Source organism: Salmo salar, chromosome 03 (assembly GCF_965601325.2).
Source record: "Salmo salar chromosome 03, fSalSal1, whole genome shotgun sequence".
In the NCBI taxonomy this organism is placed as follows: Eukaryota; Metazoa; Chordata; class Actinopteri; order Salmoniformes; family Salmonidae; genus Salmo; species Salmo salar.
Window position 1 is genome coordinate 14,592,719 of NC_138293.1, and position 24,141 is coordinate 14,616,859.

General features: G+C 42.5%; 1 long non-coding RNA gene and 4 other non-coding genes across 5 annotated transcripts; 1 reads left to right on the top strand and 4 right to left on the bottom strand.

The window, feature by feature from the left end:
- Window positions 1-9,336: 9,336 nt before the first annotated feature.
- trnav-cac (transfer RNA valine (anticodon CAC)) lies at window positions 9,337-9,409 on the bottom strand. The gene has a single exon. It is a non-coding gene; the product is annotated as a tRNA-Val (tRNA).
- Window positions 9,410-10,325: 916 nt separating this feature from the next.
- Window positions 10,326-10,398, bottom strand: trnav-cac (transfer RNA valine (anticodon CAC)). The gene has a single exon. It is a non-coding gene; the product is annotated as a tRNA-Val (tRNA).
- Window positions 10,399-21,606: 11,208 nt separating this feature from the next.
- Window positions 21,607-23,653, bottom strand: LOC106598892 (uncharacterized). The gene is made up of 3 exons (XR_001327308.3): window positions 23,370-23,653; window positions 23,207-23,253; window positions 21,607-22,125 (listed from the first exon to the last, which is right to left on the bottom strand). It is a non-coding gene; the product is annotated as an uncharacterized LOC106598892 (long non-coding RNA).
- Window positions 22,950-23,022, bottom strand: trnav-cac (transfer RNA valine (anticodon CAC)). The gene has a single exon. It is a non-coding gene; the product is annotated as a tRNA-Val (tRNA).
- A 58-nt stretch (window positions 23,654-23,711) lies between the features above and the next one.
- trnav-aac (transfer RNA valine (anticodon AAC)) lies at window positions 23,712-23,784 on the top strand. Its single transcript has one exon. It is a non-coding gene; the product is annotated as a tRNA-Val (tRNA).
- Window positions 23,785-24,141: the final 357 nt, after the last annotated feature.

Consider the following 24,141-nt stretch of genomic DNA (forward strand, 5'->3'; position numbering starts at 1 on the left):
AGTACCTGGTGAACTGGTAGTGGTACGGTCCAGAGGAGCGGTTTTTGGTTCCATTGGAGGAAATTCTGGATCCCAACATCATCCGTGATTTCCACTTTCACCGTTCGCACTGGCCAGCTCCTCGCCCTCGGGTCCGTCGGCCTGGCCATGTGGCTGGAACCGCGCTTCAGGTTGGGGGGGGTACTGTCACGTCTACTCCTGCTCCCCCTCTCCGGCACTCGACGTCGCCTCTTTACTAATCACTGGCTCTGACAACCATTATGCAGACCTGGCACCATCGTTACGCTCAACTGCACCTCATTATGAGACTCACCTGGACTCCATCAGTTCATTGATAATCTCTCCTATCTTTTTATTTTATTTAACCTTTATTTAACTAGGCAAGTCAGTTAAGAACAAATTCTTATTAACAATGGCGGCCTACCAAAAGGCAAAAGGCCTCCTGCGGGGACGGGGACGGGGGCTGGGATTAAAAAAAAAAGTACATCAAATTAAAATATAAGACAAACACACATCACAGCAAGAGAGACAACACAACACTACATAAAGAGAGACCTAAGACAACAACATAGCATGGCAGCAACACATGACAACACAGCATAGTAGCAACACAACATGACAACGACATGGTAGCAACACAGCATGGCAGCAGCACAACATGGTAGCAGCACAAAACATGGTACAAACATTATTGGGCACAGACAACAGCACAAAGGGCAAGAAGGTAGAGACAACAATACATCACACAAAGCAGCCACAACTGTCAGTAAGTGTCCATGATTGAGTCTTTGAATGAAGAGATTGAGATAAAACTGCCCAGTTTGAGTGTTTGTTGCAGCTCCTTCCAGTCACTAGCTGAAGCAAACTGAAAAGACGAGCGACCCAGGGATGTGTGTGCTTTGGGGACCTTTAACAGAATGTGATGGCCAGAACGGGTGTTGTATGTGGAGGATGAGGGCTGCAGTAGATATCTCAGATAGGGAGGAGTGAGGCCAAGAGGGTTTTATAAATAATCATCAACCAGTGGGTCTTGCGATGGGTATACAGAGATGACCAGTTTACAGAAGAGTATAGAGTGGAGTGATGTGTCCTATAAGGAGCATTGGTGGCAAATCTGATGGCCAAATGGTAAAGAACATCTAGCCGCTCGAGAGCACCCTTACCTGCTGATCTATAAATTATGTCTCCGTAATCTAGCATGGGTAGGATGGTCATCTGAATCAGGGTTAGTTTTGCAGCTGGGGTGAAAGAGGAGCGATTACGAAACCAGGTCTAGATTTAACTTTAGCTTGCAGCTTTGATATGTGCTGAGAGAAGGACTGTGTACCGTCTAGCCATACTCCCAATTATTTGTATAAGGTGACTACTTCAAGCTTTAAACCCTCAGAGGTAGTAATCACACCTGTGGGGAGAGGGGCATTCTTCTCACCAAACCACATGACCTTTGTTTTGGAGGTGTTCACAACAAGATTAAGGGCAGAGAAAGCTTGTTGGACACTAAGAAATCTTTGTTGTAGAGCGTTTAACAAAAAATCTGGGGAGGGGCCAGCTGAGCATAAGACTTTATCATCTGCATATCAATGGATGGGAGAGCTTCCTACTGCTTCCTACTGCCTGTTGATGTAAATTGAGAAGAGCGTGGGGCCTAGGATCGAGCCTTGGGGTACACCCTTGGTGACAGGCAGTGGCTGAGATAGCAGATGTTATAACTTTATTCACTGCAATCTTTGAGAGAGGTAGTTAGCAAACCAGGCCAAAGGCCCCTCAGAGACACCAATTCTCCTTAGCTGGCCCACAACAATGGAATGGTCTATCGTATCAAAAGCTTTGGCCAAGTCAATAAAAATAGCAGCACAACATTGCTTAGAATCAAGGGCAATGGTGACATCATTGAGGACCTTTAAGGTTGCAGTGACACATCCATAACCTGAGCGGAAACCAGATTGCATACCAGAGAAAATTCTATAGACATCAAGAAAGCCAGTCAGTTGATAATTGACACATTTTCCAACACTTTTGATCAACAGGGCAAAATAGAAATAGACCTACAACAGTTAGGATCAGCTTGATCTCCCCCTTTAAATAAAGGATGAACCGTGGCTTCCTTCCAAGCAATGGGAACCTCCCCAGAGAGGAGAGACAGGTTGAAAAGGTCAGAGATAGGCTTGGAGATTATAGGGGCCACAACCTTAAAGAAGGGTCTAAACCATCTGACTCAGATGGTTTTTGGGGGCATAGTTTAAGGAGCTCCTTCAGCACCTCGGACTCAGTGACCGCCAGCAGGGAGAAACTTTGTTGCGGGGCAGGGGAAAAAGAGGGAGGAGCATCAAGTCTAGTCGCATTAGAAGGGGTGGTAGATGAGAAAATGTTGGACGGGCAAGGAGGCATGGCTGAGTCAAATAGGAATCCTGACTTAATGAAGTAGCTTTTAAAAAGCTCAGCCATGTGCTTCTTGTCAGTAACAACCACATCATCAACTTTAAAACCTGTTATGGCTAGGGGTTCCGCTAGCAGAACGTTTCGACAACATCCGGTGAAATGGCAGAGCGCGAAATTCCCAAAAAATGTATTCAAAATATTTAACTTTCATACAATCACAAGTGCAATACACCAAATTAAAGCTTAACTTCTTGTTAATCCAGCCACCGTGTCAGATTTCAAAAAGGCTTTATGGTGAAAGGAAACCATGTGATTATCTGAGGACAGCACCCCATCAAACAAACACATGACAATCATATTTCAACCCACCAGGCGCGACACAAAACTCAGAAATAACTATATAATTCATGCCTTACCTTTGAAGATCTTCTTCTGTTGGCACTCCAATATGTCCCATAAACATCACAAATGGTCCTTTTGTTCGATTAATTCCGTCGTTATATCTCCAAAATGTCCATTTATTTGGCGTGTTTGATTCAGAAAAACACCGGTTCCAACTCGCCCAACATGACTACAAATTATCTAATAAGTTACCTGTAAACTTTGTCCAAACATTTCAAACAACTTTCCTAATCCAACTTTAGGTATTTTAAAACCTCTCTGGGATATGTGGGACGCTAGCGTCCCACCTCGACAACAGCCAGTGAAATTGCAGGGGGCCAAATTCAAAACAACAGAAATCTCATAATTAAAATTCCTCAAACATACAAGTATTATACACCATTTTAAAGATAAACTTCTTGTTAATCCAGCCACAGTGTCTGATTTCAAAAAGGCTTTACGGCGAAAGCATACCTTACGATTATGTTAGGTCAGTGCCTATTCACAAAAAAACATACAGCCATTTTCCAGCCAAAGAGAGGAGTCACAAAAAGCAGAAATAGAGATAAAATGAATCACTAACCTTTGATAATCTTCATCAGATGGCACTCATAGGACTTCATGTTACACAATACATGTATGTTTTGTTCGATAAAGTTCATATTTATATCCAAAAATCTCAGTTTACATTGGCGCGTTATGTTCAGTAATGTTTTGCCTACAAAACATCCGGTGATTTTGCAGAGAGCCACATCAATTTACAGAAATACTCATAATAAACTTTGATGAAAGATACAAGTGTTATGCATAGGATTATAAATAAACTACTCCTTAATGCAACCGCTGTGTAAGATTTTAAAAAAACGACGGAATTAATCTGAGTACAGCGCTCAGCAACCAAAACAAGCCATACAGATACCCGCCATGTTGTGGAGTCAACAAAAGTCAGAAATAGTGTTATAAATATTACCTTTGATGATCTTCATCGGAATGCACTCCCAGGAATCCCAGTTCCACAATACATTTTTGTTTTGTTCAATAAAGTTAATCTTTATGTCCAAATACCTTCTTTTTGTTCGTGAGTTTATTTCACTATTCCAAATGCACAAGGCGCGGGCACTAAGTCCAGACGAAAAGTCAAAAAAGTTCCATTACAGTTTGTAGAAACATGTTAAACGATGTATAGAATCAATCTTTAGGATGTTTTTATCATGAATCTTCAATAATATTCCAACCGGACAATTCCTTTGTCTTTAAAAATTAAAGGGAATTGAGCTCGTGCTCACGGCTGCGTGAATGACTAAACTCAAGGCTTTCAGCCAGACCACTGGTTCAAACAGCTCTTATTCGCTCCCTTTTCACAATAGAAGCCTGAACAACTTTCTAAAGACTGTTGACATCTAGTGGAAGCCTTAGGAAGTGCAATCTGACCCCACAGACACTGTATATTGGATAGTCAATCACTTGAAAAACTACAAACCTCAGATTTCCCACTTCCTGGTTGGATTTTTCTCAGGTTTTCACCTGCCATATGAGTTCTGTTATACTCACAGACATCATTCAAACAGTTTTAGAAACTTCAGAGTGTTTTCTATCCAAATCTCTAATAATAATATGCATATCTTAGCTTCTGGGCCTGAGTAGCAGGCGGTTTACTCTGGGCACCTTATTCATCCAAGCTACTCAATACTGCCCCCCGTTCCCAAAGAAGTTAAAATGTAAATAATCAATAAAATTTAAGACGGGATAAACTGTGTTCAATAGCGGATAAAATGAAAGTGGAGCGAGCTCCAGATCACGCGCCCCAAACAAAACAGTTCACTTGGCTATAAACCCAGAAAGGAAAGGGCTACTTCTTCATTTCTCAAAAGAAAACCATCAACCAATTTCTAAAGACTGTTGACATCTAGTGGAAGCCATAGGAACTGCAACCAGATGCCTGAAACTTTTGAGTGTTTTCTATACAAATCTACCAATTATATGCATATCCTAGCTTCTGTGCCTGAGTAGCAGGCAGTTTACTTTGGGCTCGCTTTTCATCCAGATGTGAAAATACCGCCCCCTAGCCCGAAGAGGTTTTAAGGGACATGGGCAGCTGTGAGGAGGAGGGTTTACTCTCCAGGTCTTGAACAGTTTTCCAGAACTTCTTGAGGTTAGATCCACAGAGAGAGAACTGCTCCTTAAAGTAACTAACTTTGGCCTTCCAGATGGCCTGAGTGCAATTATTTCTCATTTGCCTGAGCGAGAGCCAATCATCCTGAGTATGCATTCGCCAAATGCAATTCTTAAGGTGGAGTAACTCTGCAAGATCACGGTCGAACCAGGTGCTGAACCTGTTTTTAATTCTAATTTCCTTTATGGGGGCATGTTTGAACAATATCACTAAAAATATTTTAAAAAGAAGGTCCACGTTTCTTTGACTGAGGGAATCAAGCGGATTCTATACCAATTTACAGAGGCCAGGTCATGAAGGAAGGCTTGCTCATTAAAGTTTTTTAGCAAGTGTCTATGACAAATCAGGACAGGCCGTTTCACTGAGCAGCATTATGCACACAGGCTGTAAAACAGTGATCACTAAGGTCATTACAGAAAACACCAGATAACGTCGCGTAGAGAAGTCTTTTCTGGGTGTTTGGAGTCATACCTTGTGGGATTGGTAATAAACTGAGAAAGATTTAGGGAGTCCCATTGCTTTAGGACTTGGTCAGGTGGTTTAAGCATGTCCCAGTTTAGGTCACCTAGCAGGACAAATTCAGACTTAGTGTAAGGGGCCAGGAGAGCTTACGGCAGGTAGGGTACAGGCCGGTGCTGATGGAGGACGATAACCTAATTGGTGGAGTGCTGCAGAGATAGTTGTCCTTCTGGAAAGTTCTCCCATCTCCACAGAGGAACTCTGGAGCTCTGTGAGATGAACATCGGGTTCTTGGTCACCTCCCTGATCAAGGCCCTTCTCCACTGATTGCTCAGTTTGGCCGAGGCGGCCAGCTCTAGGAAGAATCTTAGTGGTTCCAAACTTTTTTCACTTAAGAATGAGGGAGGCCACTGTGTTCTTGGGGACCTTCAATGCTGCAGACATTTTTTGGTAACCTTCGCCAGATCTGTGCTTCGACACAATCCTGTCTCTGAGCTCTACGGACAATTCCTTCGTCCTCATGGCTTAGGTTTTGCTCTGATAAGCACTGTCAACTGTGAGACCTTATATAGACAGGTGTGTGCCTTTCCAAACCATGTCCAATCATTTACATTTACCATTGGTGGACTCCTATCAAGTTGTAGAAACATCTCAAAAATTATCAATGGAAACAGGATGCACCTGAGCTCAATTCCAAGTCTCCTAGCAAAGGGTCTGAAATATTATGTAAATAAGGTATTTCTTATTTTTTTAATGAAAGCTGTTTTCGCTTTGTCATTATGGGGTATTGTGTGTAGATTGATGAGGAAAAACATGTAATTTAATGCATTTTAGAATATGGCTGTAACGTAACAAATGTGGGAAAAGCGAAGGGGTCTGAATACTTTCAGAATGCACTGTATGTTCAGTACCAGTCAAAAGTTTGGACACACCTACTCATTCAAGGGATTTTCTTTATTTTTATTATTTTCTATATTGTAGAATAATAGTGAAGACATCAAAACTATGAAATAACACATATGGAATCATGTAGTAACCAAAATGTATTTTATATATAAATTCTTCAAAGTAGCCACCCTTTGCCTTGATGACAGCTTTGCACACTCTTGGCCTTCTCTCAACCAGTTTCATGAGGTAGTCACCTGGAATGCATTTCAATTAACCGGCGTGCCTTGTTAAAAGTTAAGTTGTGGAATTTCTTTCCTTTTTAATGCGTTTGAGCCAATCAGTTGTATTGTGACACGGTAGGGGTGGTATACAGAAGATAGCCTATTTGGTAAAAGACCAAGTCCGTATTATGGCAAGAACAGCTCAAATAAGCAAAAAGAAACAACAGTCCATCAATACTTTAAGACGTGAAGGTTAGTCAATCCGGAACATTTCAAGAACTTTGAAGGTTTCTTCAAGCGCAGTCGCAAAAAACCAACAAGCGCTATGATGAAACTGGCTCTCATGAGGACCGCCACAGGAAAGGAATACCCAGAGTTACCTCTGCTGCAGAGCATAAGTTCATTAGTGTTACCAGCCTCAGAAATTGCAACCCAAATAAATGCTTCACAGAGTTCAAGTAACAGACACATCTCAACATCAACTGTTCAGAGGAGAATGAGTGAATCAGGCCGTCATGGTTGAATTGCTGCCAAGAAACCACTCCTAATGGACACCAATAATAAGAAGAGACTTTCTTGGGCCAAGAAACTTGAGCAATGGACATTAGACCGGTGGAGTCCAAATTTGAGCATTTTGGTTCCTACCGCTGTGTCATTGTGAGACGCAGAGTGGGTAAACAGATGATCTCTGCATGTGTGGTTCCAACCGTGAACCATGGAGGAGGAGGTGTGATGGTGTGGGGGTTCTTTGCTGGTGACACAGTTGCTGATTTATTTAGAATTCAAGGCATACTTAACCAGTATGGCTACCGCAGCATTCTACAGCAATACACCATCCCATCTGGTTTGCGGTTAATGGGATTATCAGGACAATGACCCAACACACCTCCAGGATGTGTAAGGGCTATTTGACCAAGAAGGAGAGTGATGGAGTGCTGCATCAGATGACCTGGCCTCCACAATAACCTGACCTCAACCCAATTGAGATGGTTTGGGATGAGTTGGACCGCAGAGTGAAGGAAAAGCAGCCAACAAGTGCTCAGCATATGTGGAAACACCTTCAAGACTGTTGGAAAAGCATTCCAGGTGTAGCTAGTTGAGAGAATGCCAAGAGTGTGCAAAGCTGTCATCAAGGCAAGGGTAGCTACTTTGAAGGATATAAAATATATTTTTATTTGGTTACTACATGATTCCATATGTGTTACTTCATAGTCTTCACTATTATTTTACAATGTAAAAATGAAGAAAAACCCTTGAATTATTAGGTGTGTCCAAACTTTTGACTGGTACTGTATGTGTATGTATTTCTTTGTTTATTTTCAGTCATTGGCCTACTTTGTCAAAATGTGTTTCCGCCCGGTCTCAAACCGGGGACCTTTCCCAAGTAAGGCAAACTACACTACTTGAACTGCTTTAGGTGGTACTTGGGTGTCAGTTTGCCTGGGTGATGGATTAGTCACTCTCAGAGCCTAATTAACTCAGAAATTGCTTTGTCTATTTCCTTTTTTTTCTTTTTTTTTCTTTTTCGCAGACGCTCTTATCCAGAGCGACTTACAGTAGTGAATGCATACATTTCATACATTTATTTTTTTCCCGTACCTTAACATTGATGCAGTGTTTTATAAAGAAATGTCCAGGACTGTTCTATATATGTATAGTGATGGCCAGAATTTGGCCGCAGGTGATTTTATTTGGCCCCCTTAAGTTTTCTGAGCAAAATATATACATATATATTTTTTCTTTCCCCCCAAAAAGGCCTTTTACTACAAACAGAAATACTCCTCAGTTTCATAAGCTGTCAGGGTGGCTGGTCTCAGACGATCCGGATGTGGAGGTCCTGTGCTGACGTGGTTACACATGGCCGGTTGGACGTACTGCCAAATTCTATAAAATGATGTTGGATGCAGTTCATGGTAGAGAAATTAACATAAATGTATTTGGCGACAGCTCTGGTGGACATTCCTGCAGTCAACATGTCAACATGTCTCCAGCACAAGGTGCACTTGTGTAATGATCTTGCTGTTTAATCAGCTTCTTGATATGCCGCACCTGTTAGGTGGATGGATTATTTTGGCAAAGGAGAAATTCTCACTATCAGGGATGTAAACAAATTTGTACACAAAACTGGAGAGAAATAAGCTTTTTGTGTATTTGGAAAATGGGAACTTTTATTTCAGCTCATGAAACATTGGACCAACAATTTACATGTTTGTTTATACTTTTTTTCAGTATAGAAACAATTAGTAGACTGCAAATTGACTGTAGTCATCCGGAACAACAGGGCTTTCACGCAAGACTCAGTGTTTTATTCCTTCTCCGTCATTTAGCTCGTTTGGGAGTTCTGCATCACTGGGCATCTCACGGCTGGATTTTCCTGTGTAGTCTGTTATCATCTGCAAACCCTGGCACATACGACGAGCGTCGGAGCCAGTATAATAGGCTTCCACCTTCCTCCTATATTGTCCTTTTGCATGTTCGATGTCTCATTGGAGGTCATAGCGGGTTTATTTATATGGGTCCATGTCCGTGTCCGTGCCTTGTACTTGGTAGCTCTAGCCTTTAACCCAGCATGGATTTTCCCCGTAATCCGTGGTTTTTGGTTTGGATACCTTCATATAGTCACTGTGGGGACGACGTAGTCTATGCACTTATTGATGAAGCCTGTGACCAATGTGGTAAACTAGCCTAGCCTCTGTTTCATCGGAACCACTTCCGTATTACCATTGCTGCTGTTTTTTGTTTAAAGAAATGTTCAAGCCTGTTCTATTTATGTAGCCTATACTATAGTCCTTTGGATTTGTTTGTTTATTTTCAGTTATCAGCTCTGTCAAAATGTGTTTCCGCCCGGTCTCGAACCGGGGACCTTTCGCGTGTGAGGCGAACGTGATAACCACTACACTACGGAAACTTAGAAAAGTTTTACTTGGGTGTCATTTTGACTGGGTGAAGGGTTCGTTGCGCTCAGAATCTGATGAAATCATAAATTGTTTGGTCTGTTACCAGTGCATTTACACTGGTTATCTGATAACATGTCTAAAACAGTTCCATTCATGTATACTGTAGTCCAGATTTAGACGCGGGACGATTTTTTCCTTGAGCGGATTGTTAGGGGCCCGAAACATAATTACAAATAATTTGTAGTACGCAAATTGACCACAAGAAGGCAAAACTTATATAATATTTGACTAAAACATAATCATTTCAAACCTTCCTTACATTTCTATACAATCAATCACATATATCTCTATTATGCGTGGGAATACTTAAATATTTCAACATTTTAAATCACTTGGAACTGATTTGCTAGGGTGTTTTTACAGACTTTTATGTCCAACAATAATAATAAAAAATATGCATAAAAAAATTTGGGGGGCCAAATAAAATCACCCTCAGGCCAAATTCGACACTCATGCCGACAGCTGAGGAACCCTACTGTACGCCTATGTATTTGTATTTTTTTTCTTCATTTTGGCCATATCTATTCTGTTCAAATCTTTTTTACCACTGCATCTCTGTGCAAGAGGCATCACTACAGTCCCTGATTCGATTCCAGGCTGTATCACTTCCGGACCAGCGTCGTCCTGGTTTGGCCAGGGTTGGCCATCATTGTAAATAAGAATTTGTTCTTAACTGACTTACCTAGTTAAATAAAAGTTAAATACAATAAAACATTTATAAAACCTTTCGGCCTTTGCGTGAGGCAAACGTGATAAACACTACGATATGGAAACTTACAGAAGATAGCAGAAATATTGGGAGTGGACAAACCCCTACCACCCATTTTATCCCAAATGAGCTCAAAGTAAATAATCTTCACTAAAATTTGTTTCCGCCCGGTTTCGAACCGGGGACCTTTCGCGTGTGAGGCGAACGTGATAACCACTACACTACGGAAACTGAGTTTCAGGAGGGCTTGTGTAGAAATTTGAGTGTAGGGGGGTTCGTTGCGCTCAGAACCCAATGAAGGCAGAGGTTGCTTAGTCTATTTCCATCAATGGTGGAAAAAGTACCCAACTATTATACTTGAGTAAAAGTATCGATACCTTAATAGAAAGTTACTCAGGTAAAAGTAAAAGTCACCCAGGAAAATAACACTTCAGTAAAAGTCTAAAAGTATTTGGTTCTAAAGATACTTATGTATCAAAAGTAAATGTAATTGCTAAAATATACTTAAGTATCAAAAGTAAAAGTAGAAGTATAAATACTTTAAAATTCCTTATTTTAAGCAAAGCAGATGGCACCCTTTTCTTGTTTTAGAAATGTATGGATAGCCAGGGACACACTCCAACACTCAGACATAATATAAGAAAGATGCATTTGTGTTCAGTGAGTCCGCCAGATCAGAGGCAGTAGGGATGACCATGTGTTTTCTTGATAAGTGCGTGATTTGGACCATCTCCTGTCCTGCTAAGCATTCAAAATGTAACGAGTACTTTGGGTGTCAGGTAAAATGTATGGAGTAAAAAATACATCATTTTCTTTCGGAATGTAGTGAAGTAAAAGTAAAAGTTGCCAAAAATATAAATAGTAAAGTAAAGTACAGATACCCCCAAAAAACGACTTAAGTAGTACTTTAAGGTATTTGTACTTAAGTACTTTACACCACTGATTACCATGGCATTTCCACTGGTTATTTGAAGAAATGTCCAAGACGGTTCTATTTATGTATACTGTAGGCCGCAGATCATCAACTAAATTTAGCCGCTGGACGATTTTTTTCCTTGAGCGGATTGTTAGGGGCCCAAAACATAATTACAAATAATTTGTAGACTGCAAATTGACCACAAGAAGCCCAAACAGATATAATATTTGACTAAAACATAATAATTTCAAACCTTGCATATATTTGTTATGCGTGGGAATACTTGGAACAGATTTCCAAAACTAAAATCCCTTGGAACTGATTTTCTGGTGTTTTTACAGACTTTTATGTCCAACTATAATAATAAAAAATATACACTGCTCAAAAAAATAAAGGGAACACTTAAACAACACAATGTAACTCCAAGTCAATCACACTTCTGTGAAATCAAACTGTCCACTTAGGAAGCAACACTGATTGACAATACATTTCACATGCTGTTGTGCAAATGGAATAGACAACAGGTGGAAATTATAGGTAATTAGCATGACACCCCCAATAAAGGACTGGTTCTGCAGGTGGGGACCACAGACCACTTCTCATTTCCTATGCTTCCTGGCTGACGTTTTGGTCACTTTTGAATGCTGGCGGTGCTTTCACTCTAGTGGTAGCATGAGACGGAGTCTACAACCCACACAAGTGGCTCAGGTAGTGCAGCTCATCCAGGATGGCACATCAATGCGAGCTGTGGCAAGAAGGTTTGCTGTGTCTGTCAGCGTAGTGTCCAGAGCATGGAGGCGCTACCAGGAGACAGGCCAGTACATCAGGAGACGTGGAGGAGGCCGTAGGAGGGCAACAACCCAGCAGCAGGACCGCTACCTCTGCCTTTGTGCAAGGAGGTGCAGGAGAAGCACTGCCAGAGACCTGCAAAATCACCTCCAGCAGGCCACAAATGTGCATGTGTCTGCTCAAACGGTCAGAAACAGACTCCATGAGGGTGGTATGAGGGCTTGACGTCCACAGGTGGGGGTTGTGCTTACAGCCCATCACCGTGCAGGACGTTTGGCATTTGCCAGAGAACACCAAGATTGGCAAATTCGCCACTGGCGCCCTGTGCTCTTCACAGATGAAAGCAGGTTCACACTGAGCACGTGACAGACGTGACAGAGTCTGGAGAGGCCGTGGAGAACGTTCTGCTGCCTGCAACATCCTCCAGCATGACCGGTTTGGCAGTGGGTCAGTCATGGTGTGGGGTGGCATTTCTTTGGGGGGCCGCACAGCCCTCCATGTGCTCGCCAGAGGTAGCCTGACTGCCATTAGGTACCGAGATGACATCCTCAGACCCCTTGTGAGACCATATGCTGGTGCGGTTGGCCCTGGGTTCCTCCTAATGCAAGACAATGCTAGACCTCATGTGGCTGGAGTGTGTCAGCAGTTCCTGCAAGAGGAAGGCATTGATGCTATGGACTGGCCCGCCCGTTCCCCAGACCTGAATCCAATTGAGCACATCTGGGACATCATGTCTCGCTCCAATCACCAACGCCACGTTGCCCCACAGACTGTCCAGGAGTTGGCGGATGCTTTAGTCCAGGTCTGGGAGGAGATCCCTCGGGAGACCATCCGCCACCTCATCAGGAGCATGCCCAGGCGTTGTAGGGAGGTCATACAGGCACATGGAGGCCACACACACTACTGAGCCTCATTTTGACTTGTTTTAATTAAGGACATTACATCAAAGTTGGATCAGCCTGTAGAGTGGTTTTCCACTTTAATTTTGACTGTGACTCCAAATCCAGACCTCCATGGGTTGATAAATTGGATTTCCATTGATTATTTTTGTGTGATTTTGTTGTCAGCACATTGAACTATGTAAAGAAAAAAGTATTTAATAAGATTATTTCTTTAATTCAGATCTAGGATGTGTTGTTTAAGTGTTCCCTTTATTTTTTTGAGCAGTATATATAAAAAAAACATGAGGGGCGAAATAAAATCACTCTCTGGCCAAAATATGTCACATTTTGTATGGTATGTATTAATTTGTCAATGTCCATCACCCATTTCGTATGATATGTTACGAATAAAAAGTTGTATGATATGTTACGAATTTGCAAAACATCCAATTGTTATGAATTTACAAATGTACTATATGTTACTAATTTTGCAAAAACGTATGATATGTTACGAATTCTAGCTAGGTGGCTAACGTTAGCTAGCCTATGGTTTAGGGTTAGGGTTCAGTTTAGAAGTTAGGTTAAAGGGTTAAGGTTAGGGTTAGGGGAAGGGTTAGCTAAAAGGGTTAAGGTTAGGGTTAGGTGTAGGGGAAGGGTTAGCTAACATGCTAAGTAGTTTCAAAGTAGCTAATTAGCTGAAATTGTCCAGGATGAGATTCAAACTCACAACCTTTGGGTTGCTAGACATTTACGTTATATAGTTGTCGGTGATGAGATTCAAACTCACACCCTTCGGGTTGCCAGACATTCGTGTTATACAGACTGGGACAATAAGAGATTGTCTTTGAGGACACTTGCCAGCTGGTCTGCGCATGCTTTGAGAACACGCCTTGGTATTCCATCTGGCCCGGCGGCCTTGCGAGTGTTAACCTGAATAAAAGTTTGGGGTGGGATGCAGTAGGCTACAATACAGCAACAATAGCCTTCCTACTGTTCTGTTATTCTGTTATTTGAAAGATCACACATTCATGCAGCTTATACAAACAATCTTTCAAATGTAATCTATAAAGCCCCTTTTACATCAGCAGATGTCACAAAGTGCTTATACAGATACCCAGCCCAAAACCACAAAGAGCAAGCAATGCAGACGTAGAAGCACAGTGGCTAGGAAAAACTCCCTAGAAAGGCTGGAACCTAGGAAGAACCAGGCTCTCAGGGGTGGCCAGTCCTCTTCTGGCTGTGCTGATGGTAATTATAAAAACGTACAGCCATTTAGTCCAGGTCGCTCTTCAAGGCATTTAAACGTTCATTGATGACCAGCAGGGTCAAATAATAATCACAGTGGTTATAAAGAGGGTGAAATAGTTCATCACTTCAGGAGGAAATGCCAGTTGGCTCTTCATAGCTGAGCATTTAGAGGTTGAGACGTAGGTCCGGTAGAGAGAGACAGAATTAAACAGCAGGTCTGGGACAAGGTAGCACTTCTGGTGAGTCCTCAACAGGTCAGTGTTCAGTGAATCCTGAGCAGGTCAGTGTTCCGTAGCCACAGACAGAAACAGCAGAGACTGGATCAGAAGCACGACCAGATGGAATCATCAGGCCAGGTAGTCCTGGTCCTAGGGCTCAGGTCCTGCATCCTTTATTTAATTTGTGTAGACTAAGCCCTAGAGGTTTTGTTATGTCACATGATTTAGCGTACTTGTCAATCCAGATCTGAATATTTGATATCATTTTTACTGTACACTGTTTTTTCCCCCCCAAAGCTAATCACTGAATGTCCTACTACAAGGATGTGGTCAGGTTTACTCACTTCTGAGTCACAATAACACAGATCACACACACTAAAGATTGCGAAGGCAAGTACAATGAGCAGTTCGGAAATGAAGTCTGCTGCGTGGTTGCCCCCGCCCCACACAAACACACACACACTCTTTAGGTTATTCTTTAGGTTAGTGTGTAGTCAAGGCTTTGTCATTAAAATAATATTGGGCCTATCTTTCAGATCTGCCAACCAGGCTCGGTGGGTGATAGTAGGTAACCGTGTTTCCACCAAGCTGTTCCAGACCTGGAGAGGCACGCTGGAACTTCTAGAGGCCTGTAGACCTGAAGCAGTGTGATCAAATCAAATCAAATTGTATTTGTCACATGCGCCAAATACAACAGACCTTACAGTGAAATGCTTACTTACAAGCCCTTAACCAACAATGCAGTTTTAAGAAGATACCCCACCCCCCCAAAAAAGTAAGAGATAAGAATAACAAATAATTAAAGAGCAGCAGTAAATAACAATAGCGGGGCTATATTCTGTACAGGGCGTACCGGTACAGAGTCAATGTCAATGTGCGGGGGCTCCGGTGTCGAGGTAATTGAGGTAATATGTACATGTAGGTAGAGTTATTAAAGTGACTATGCATAGATAATAGCAGAGAGTAGCAGCAGCGTTACGGGGAGGGGGGGGGCAATGCAAATAGTCTGGGTACCCATTTGATTAGCTGTCCAGAAGTCTTATGGCTTGGGGGTAGAAGCTATTTAGGAGCTTCTTGGACCTAGACTTGGCGCTCCAGTACCGCTTGCCATGCAGTAGCAGAGAAAACAGTCTATGACTAGGGTGGCTGGAGTCTGAACATTTTTAGGGCCTTCCTCTGACACTGCCTGGTATAGAGGTCCTGGATGGCAGTAAGCTTGGCCCCGGTGATGTACTGGGCCGTACGCACTACCCTCTGTAATGCATTGCGGGCGGAGGCCGAGCAGTTGCCATACCAGGCAGTGATGCAATCCATCTGGATGCTTTTGATGGTGTAGCTGTAAAACCTTTTGAGGATCTGAGGACCCATGCCAAATCTTTTCAGTCTCCCGAGGTGGAATAGGTTTTGTCGTGCCCTCTTCACAACTGTCTTGTTGTGCTTGGACCATGTTAGTTTGTTGGTGATGTGGACGACAAGGAACTTGAGGCTCTCAATCTGCTCCACTACAGCCCTGTCGATGAGAATGGCGGCATGATCGGTACTCTTTTTCCTGTAGTCCACAATCATCTCCTTTGTCTTGAATAGCGTTGAGGGAGAGGTTGTTGTCCTGGCACCACACAGTCAGGTCTCTGACCTCCTCCTTACAGGCTGTCTCATCATTGTCAGTGATCAGGCGTACCACTGTTGTGTCAGCAGCAAACTTAATGATGGTGTGGGAGTCGTGCCTGGCCGTGCAGTCATGAGTGAACAGGGAGTACAGGAGGGGGCTGAGCACGTACCCCTGAGGGGCCCCCCATGTTGAGGATCAGCATGGCAGATGTGTTGTTACCTACCCTTGCCACCTGGGGATGGCCCGTAAGGAAGTCCAGGATCCAGTTGCAGAGGGAGGTGTTTAGTCCCAGGGTCCTTAGCTTAGTGATGAGCTTTGAGGGACCTATGGTGTTGAACGCTGAGCTGTAGTCAATGAATAGCATTCTCACATAGGTGTGCCTTTTGTCCAGGTGTAAAAGGGCAGTGTGGAGTGCAATAGAGATCGCATCATCTGTGGATCTGTTGGTGCGGTATGCAAATTGGAGTGGGTCTAGGGTTTCTGGGATAATGGTGTTGATGTGAGCCATGACCAGCCTTTCAAACATTTCATGGCTACAGACGTGAGTGCTACTGGTCGGTAGTCATTTAGGCAGGTTATCTAAGTGTTCTTGGGCACAGGGACTATGGTGGTCTGCTTGAAACATGTTGATATTACAGACTCAGACAAATGTCATTGAAGACACTTGCCAGTTGGTCAGCGCATGCTCGGAGTACACATCCTGATAATCCGTCTGACCCTGCGGTCTTGTGAATTTTGACCTGTTTGAAGGTCTTACTCACATCGGCTGCGGAGAGCTTGATCACATAGTCGTCTGGAACAGCTGATGCTCCCATACATGTTTCAGAAATGCATGTTTCAGAAATGCTTCAGTCTGGATTTAGACCCCATCATAGCACTGAGACTGCACTTGTGAAGGTGGTAAATTACCTTTCAATGGCGTCAGACCGAGGCTCTGCATCTGTCCTCGTGCTCCTAGACCTTAGTGCTGCTTTTGATACCATCAATCACCACATTCTTTTGGAGAAATTGGAAACCCAAATGAGTCTACACGGACAAGTTCTGGCCTGGTTTAGATCTTATCTGTTGGAAAGATATCAGTTTGTCTCTGTGGATGGTTTGTCCTCCGACAAATCAAATGGCCCAGGAGTGTGAAGGTGAACGGAAAAGCACTGGAGCAACGAACCGCCCTTGCTGTTTCTGCCTGGCCGGTTCCCCTCTCTCCACTGGGATTCTCTGCCTCTAACCCTATTATAGGGGCTGAGTCACTGGCTTACTGGTGCTCTTCAATGCCGTCCCTAGGAGGGGTGCATCACTTGAGTGGGTTGTGTCACTGACGTGGTCTTCCTGTCTGGGTTGGCACCCCCCCTTGGGTTGTGCCGTGGCGGAGATCTTTGTGGGCTATACTCGGCCTTGTCTCAGGATGGTAAGTTGGTGGTTGAAGATAGTGGTGTGGGGGCTGTGCTTTGGCAAAGTGGGTGGGGTTATATCCTGCCTGTTTGGCCCTGTCCGGGGGTATCATCGGATGGGGCCACAGTGTCTCCTGACCCCTCATGTCTCAGCCTCCAGCATTTATGCTGCAGTAGTTTATGTGTCGGGGGGCTAGGGTCAGTCTGTAATATCTGGAGTATTTCTCCTGTCTTATCCGGTGTCCTGTGTGAATTTAAGTATGCTCTCTCTAATTCTCTCTTTCTCTCTCTCTTTCTTTCTTTCTTTCTTTCTCTCTCTCGGAGGACTTGAGTCCTAAGACCATTCCTCAGGACTACCTGGCATGATGACTCCTTGCTGTCCCCAGTCCACCTGGCCGTGCTGCTGCTCCAGTTTCAACTGTTCTGCCTGTGGCTATGGAACCCTGACCTGTTCACCGGATGTGCTACCTGTCCCAGACCTGCTGTTTTCAACTCTCTAGAGACAGCAGGAGCGGTAGAGATACTCTCAATGATCGGCTATGAAAAGCCAACTGACATTTACTCTTGAGGTGTTGACTTGTTGCACCCTCGACAACTACTGTGATTATTATTATTTGACCATGCTGGTCATTTATGAACATTTGAACATCTTGGCCATGTTCTGTTATAATCTCCACCCGGCACAGCCAGAAGAGGACTGGCCACCCCTCATAGCCTGGTTCCTCTCTAGGTTTCTTCCTAGGTTTTGGCCTTTCCAGGGAGTTTTTCCTATCCACCGTGCTTCTACACCTGTATTGCTTGCTGTTTGGAGTTTTAGGCTGGGTTTCTGTACAGCACTTTGAGATATCAGCTGATGTAAGAAGGGCTATATAAATACATTTGATTTGATTCAGTGTTACTTGCCTCGAAGCAAGCATAGAAGTCATTTAGCTCATCTGGTAGGCTCGTGTCACTGGGCAGCTCTTGGCTATGCTTCCCTTTGTAGACTGTAATAGTTTGCAAGCCTTGCCACATCCGATGACTGTTGGAGCCGGTGTAGTAGGATTCGTTCTTAGTCCTGTATTGACGCTTTGCCTGTTTGATGGTCCGTCGGAGGGCATAGCGAGATTTCTTATAACCTTCCAGGTTAGAGTCCTGCTCCTTGAAAGCGGCAGCTCTACTCTTTAGCTCAGTGCGAATGCTGCCTGTAATGTGGTTCGGGTAAATATCACACACACATATACAGTTGAAGTCAGAAGTTTACATACACTTAGGTTGGAGTCATTAAAACTCGTTTTTCAACTACTCCACACATTTCTTGTTAACAAACTATAGTTTTAGCAAGTCGGTTAGTACATCTACTTTATGCATGACACAAGTAATTTTTCCAACAATTGTTTACAGACAGATTATTTCACTTATAATTCACTGTATCACAATTCCAGTGGGTCAGAAGTTTACATATACTAAGTTGACTGTGCCTTTAAACAGCTTGGAAAATTCCAGAAAATGATGTCATGGCTTTAGAAGCTTCTGATAGGCTAATTTACATAATTTGAGTCAATTGGAGGTACCTGTGGATGTATTTCAAGGCCTACCTTCAAGCTCAGTGCCTCTTTGCTTGACATCATGGGAAAATCAAAAGAAATCATCCAAGACCTCAGTTTTTTTTTTTTGACCTCCACAAGTCTGGTTCATCCTTGGGAGCAATTTCCAAACACCTGAAGGTACCACGTTCATCGGTACAAACAATAGTACGCAAGTATAAACATCATGGGACCATGCAGCTGTCATACCGCTCAGGAAGGAGCTGCGTTCTGTCTCCTAGAGATGCACATACTTTGGTGCTAAAAGTGCAAATAAATCCCAGAACAACAGCAAAAGACCTTGTGAAGATGCTGGAGGAAACGGGTACAAAAGTATCTATATCCACAGTAAAACGAGTCCGATATCGACAAAACCTGAAAGGCCGCTCAGCAAGGAAGAAGCCACTGCTCCAAAACCGCCATAAAAAAGCCAGACTACGGTTAGCAACTGCACATGGGGACAAATATCGTACTTTTTGGAGAAATATCCTCTGGTCTGATGAAACAAAAATAGGACTGTTTGGCCATAATGACCATCGTTATGTTTGGAGGAAAAAGGGGGAGGCTTGCAAGCCGAGGAACACCATCCCAACCGTGAAGCCTGGGGGTGGCAGCATCATGTTATGGGGGTGCTTTGCTGCAGGAGGGACTGGTGCACTAAACAAAATAGATGGCATCATGAGGGAGGAAAATGATGTGGATATATTGAAGCAACATCTCAAGACATCAGTCAGGAAGTTAAAGCATGGACAATGACCCCAAGCATACTTCCAAAGTTGTGGCAAAATGGCTTAAGGACAACAAAGTCAAGGTATTGGAGTGGCCATCACAAAGCCCTGACCTCAATCCTATAGAAAATTTGTGGGCAGAACTGAAAAAGTGTGTGCGAGCAAGGATGCCAACAAACCGGACTCAGTTACATCAGCTCTGTCAGGAGGAATGGGCCAAAATTCACCCAACTTATTGTGGGAAGCTTGTTGAAGGCTACTCGGAACGTTTGACCCAAGTTAAACAATTTAAAGGCAATGCTACCAAATACTAATTGAGTGTATGTAAACTTCTGACCCACTGGGAATGTGATGAAATAAATAAAAGCTGAAATAAATCATTCTTTCTACTATTATTATGTGCCCCTGCTACACTGGCCGCAACAGGTGATAGAGGTAATTATCACATACATGTATACACACATGCATAATCTCCCTCACTTGGGGCTCTATTCAATCACATCCGCTTTAGCCGACATCTGCATAGCTGTTGTTTTGGCGGTGTCTGAGTTGGAATTGTGTTAGAGCTGTGAAATTCACAAGTGGCTCCGGGCATTATACCTAAAGCGTACATTGTCATTGGCTGCACGAAGTTGCATTAACAGAGATCTCACGCAGCCCTGTTTACAATTTAGAACACTGGAATTTGAGATGTAATCTACACCTCGATTAGGCTGATAGAAATTCTCATGGTTTAGTTTAATGATTTTAAATTTGAGCGTCATTATTTCTATATAACCTACACTTTCTCGTTCTGAACTTGTACCACGAGTAGGACGGTGTAGTTTCGTGATAATGATCAAGAGCAGCTGCTTACTGAATTGACAGATCCAGCACAGTTCCACCTCAGACACCGCCAAAACATCAGCTACTGTATGTGGGTGTCGGCTATCGCCGGTTAACGCTTGATCTGATTGAATCTAGGCCTTACACTTGAGTTGTATGATTATTGTGCCTCTCTTTTAGATCTGCCACCCCCAGCAGTTCAGCTGCAGTCACAGCAGTCCTCTGCTGTGGCATTTCATTTACTAGCTGCACCAGTTACTACTACACTGGCCATGAAGGGAGAAACCTTTGAGGATTCCCAGATGGATACAGGTCATTCATAACGGTATTACATACACTTACGCTCACTCAGTCACACCAACAGATGTGCACAAACATGTTGTTGAGCTATATACTTACTGTCACTTTGTGTATCTCTCTTTCAGATCTGCCATGCACTCCACCACTGCCTGACAGCCTCACCCAGAAGTGCATACACTGGGCCAATCAAGACTGACAAGCAGAGATGGGTGGCTGACAAGGGAAAAATAAAACATGCACACACACTCCCTCTCTGTCTCTGTCACACACACATTATCCCCAATGTAAATATATTGTAAATACTTGTTTATTTTATGTATGCTCCATTTTATTTTAGGGTTGGAGATATTTACACCTACATATCCATTATCAATAGCTACATAATTACTCCTAATATCTAAAACATGCCTCTCTCTCACACACACATGTAGACCCAATGTAAATACATAGTTAATTTTATGTATGCAACAAAAAAAAATGTAGGATTGTGTGCAATAAAGTACATTCACAGTTAAAGCAACAGTTTGGTTTATTGGATATTTCTCTGATTAAAATGAATGACCAAAAAGAAGTCGGCAGACCTGAAACCCTCTGGGAGTGTGTGCAGGTTTTGTCATCTGGAGCTGAAACAGGGCCCCAACAGCCCTCACATATGTACAGGGTTCCCAGGAGTGGCAGGCAAATATGTTTATTGTCCTGCAAAATGATTTGTTATGTACCAAGGCCATTCCCTGGCTACCATCCACTGACATTTGTTCTCCACAATGAATGTATGTAGCGATTCAAATTCAGGGTGAGTCATCAGGCAACCAAGGCCAAGGAATGGAGAGAGAGGTGACCTGGAGGGAGTTCCATACCTCAGCTTTTTATCAAGCAGAAAAGCAGAGATGGGTGGCTAACAAGAAAAAATATAACACACACACACACTCTCTCTCTCTCTCTCACACATTAGTATGTAAATATGTCAATATATATTGTAATTACTTGTTTATTTTATATGTATGGTCCATTTTATTTTAGGATTGGAGATATTTAGGCATACAGATTATGTTATCCATTTTCCACAACGGACATGTGCAGTTGTGCTTTCTCACAGTTGGTGGAAAGATCATGGTTAGGAGAGATGGTGGCTGACAAGAAAAAATAAAATTCAACATTCACACACATATTCTCTCTCCCTCTCTCCCACACACACACACAATAGTCTGTGTGCTTTTGTCTGTTACAAAACATGACTCTCTCATACACCCACATTGGACCCAATGTAAATAAATTGTAATAACTTGTATATTTTATGTATGCGCCATTATATTTTAGGATTGGAGATATTTACACCTACATATCCATTATCAAAAAGTCTTCAATAAAGTACATTCACAGGTAAAGCAATGTCTTTGGTTTATTGCATATTTCTCTGAATAAAATATGTGACCAAAAGGAAGTCGGCAGTCCTGCAACCCTTGGAGTGTGTGCAAGTTTTGTCATCTGGAGCTGAAAAATTAAAAGATGGGAGGGAGGGGAGGAAGAGTGCAGTTTAAAGGTTTATCATTAATAACTGACACAATTCTATAATGAATACATATTAGAATAATAATATATAATAGAGTGACCAACAGTTAATGTATTGGGATTGTTTAGTGTTTTAATTACTTAACAAGTGGGATCAAACCGTGTCTGAAAAGCAGCAGAAAAGGTCAAATAAGGTCATCAAAATTTCCGTTGTGGCTATACACGAACGTGATAACCACTACACTACGGAAACTGAAAGAAAGGGGAACTTGGGTGTCATTTTGTCAGGGTGGGGGGGTTCATCGAGCTCAGAGAACCTAATGAAGTCAGACATTGCTTAGTTTATTTGCATTGCATTGCCACTGGTTATTTGAAGAAATGTCCAAGACGGTTCTATTTATGTATACTGTAGGCCAGGGATCATCAACAAGATTCAGCCGCGGGACAATTTTTTTCTTGAGCGGATGGTTAGGGGGCAGGAACATAATTACACATAATTTGTAGACTGCAAATTGACCACAAGAAGCCCAAACAGATATAATATTTTACTAAAATATAATAATTTCAAACCTTGCTTACATTTGTATTTGATAACATATTATGCGTGGGAATACTTTGGAACAGATCTACAAAATGTAAATCACTTTTTGCAGATATTTTTACAAACTTTTATTCTAACAATTAAAAATAACTTTTTTTTTTACTTGGGGGGCCAAATAAAATCATTCTGGGAGCTGGGAAACACTACTGTAGGCCAATGTATTTGTTCATTTTCTGTTATTGGCCCTATCTATTTTGTTAAAATATGTTTCCGCCCGGTTTCGAACCGGGGACCTTTCGCGTGTGAGGCGAACGTGATAACCACTACACTACGGAAACTGACAGTTGAAAAGAAATAGTGCTGATCATTAGGAGTGGCAAACCCCGACCGCCTATTTTCACCAAAATTATCTTAAAGTAAAATCTTGTCACGAACCGAGGACCTTTAACTGTGATGTCCTGTTGCACAGACAGACATGTGACTGTTGGATCTTTCTCTGAGTTAAAGTACTTCAGTACTTACCTCAGTATGATGGCGATACAGGTATCTTTTAGAGGCACAGGATGTAGCTGAAGAGAGAGTAGTGGGAAATGAGTGATATTACACTGACAATAATTGCTCTGTGAGAGAAGAGCCTTCAATTCAACACAATTTTACTTATCCCATCGGGAGCCAATGTCCTTACCAGGTCCAGCTGATCCCCTCCCAAATATTACATTTTTCGTGCTTCATGTCCAAATCAACCTAAAGAAACTCAAATTGATTGTGTAGCTCAATGCTGTCACTAACAGATCATTTCGACATAAAGAGCGGGAAATGGTAAAATAGCTACTATTGACTTTCATTAGATTTGTGCCACAAATGCTAAAACTTGTATTTCCCAGTGTCAGGGAAACAAAATAAAAGCATGGATTGCTGTCAAACCTTGTCCATAAACTACCAACACTACAGGGTAAGGAAACCAGTCATTTTGTAATTTGGATGAATTATCGATGTAACTTCAGATGTGGAGTGTATTTCATACCTAGTTTCCGTAGTGTAGTGGTTATCACGTTCGCCTAACACGCGAAAGGTCCCCGGTTCGAGACCGGGCGGAAACACTTTTTCCAAAATTTGACAGTACCCTAAGTCAAATAAATAAAGTAAACAAATAAATGGCAGTACCCTAAGTCTCACAACAAATACATTGACTAAATAGAAGGGGGGACTTGGACATTTCTTCAATCACATTACGTAAAAGCCATTTAATAATCATTCCCCTTTGGGATATATAATTATTCAGTTTGAAACAAAACCCCCTTGGAGTTACATATTTACTGCGTTGCATATTATAGTTGTTTATGTAACAACTTGCTACAATTGGAGATAAATGGCAACAGTGTATGATACGATGAACTGTGGATAAAATGTACTTTGTGTCTGACGCGACTGCGCGTGGAAATACAACTCCCACAACC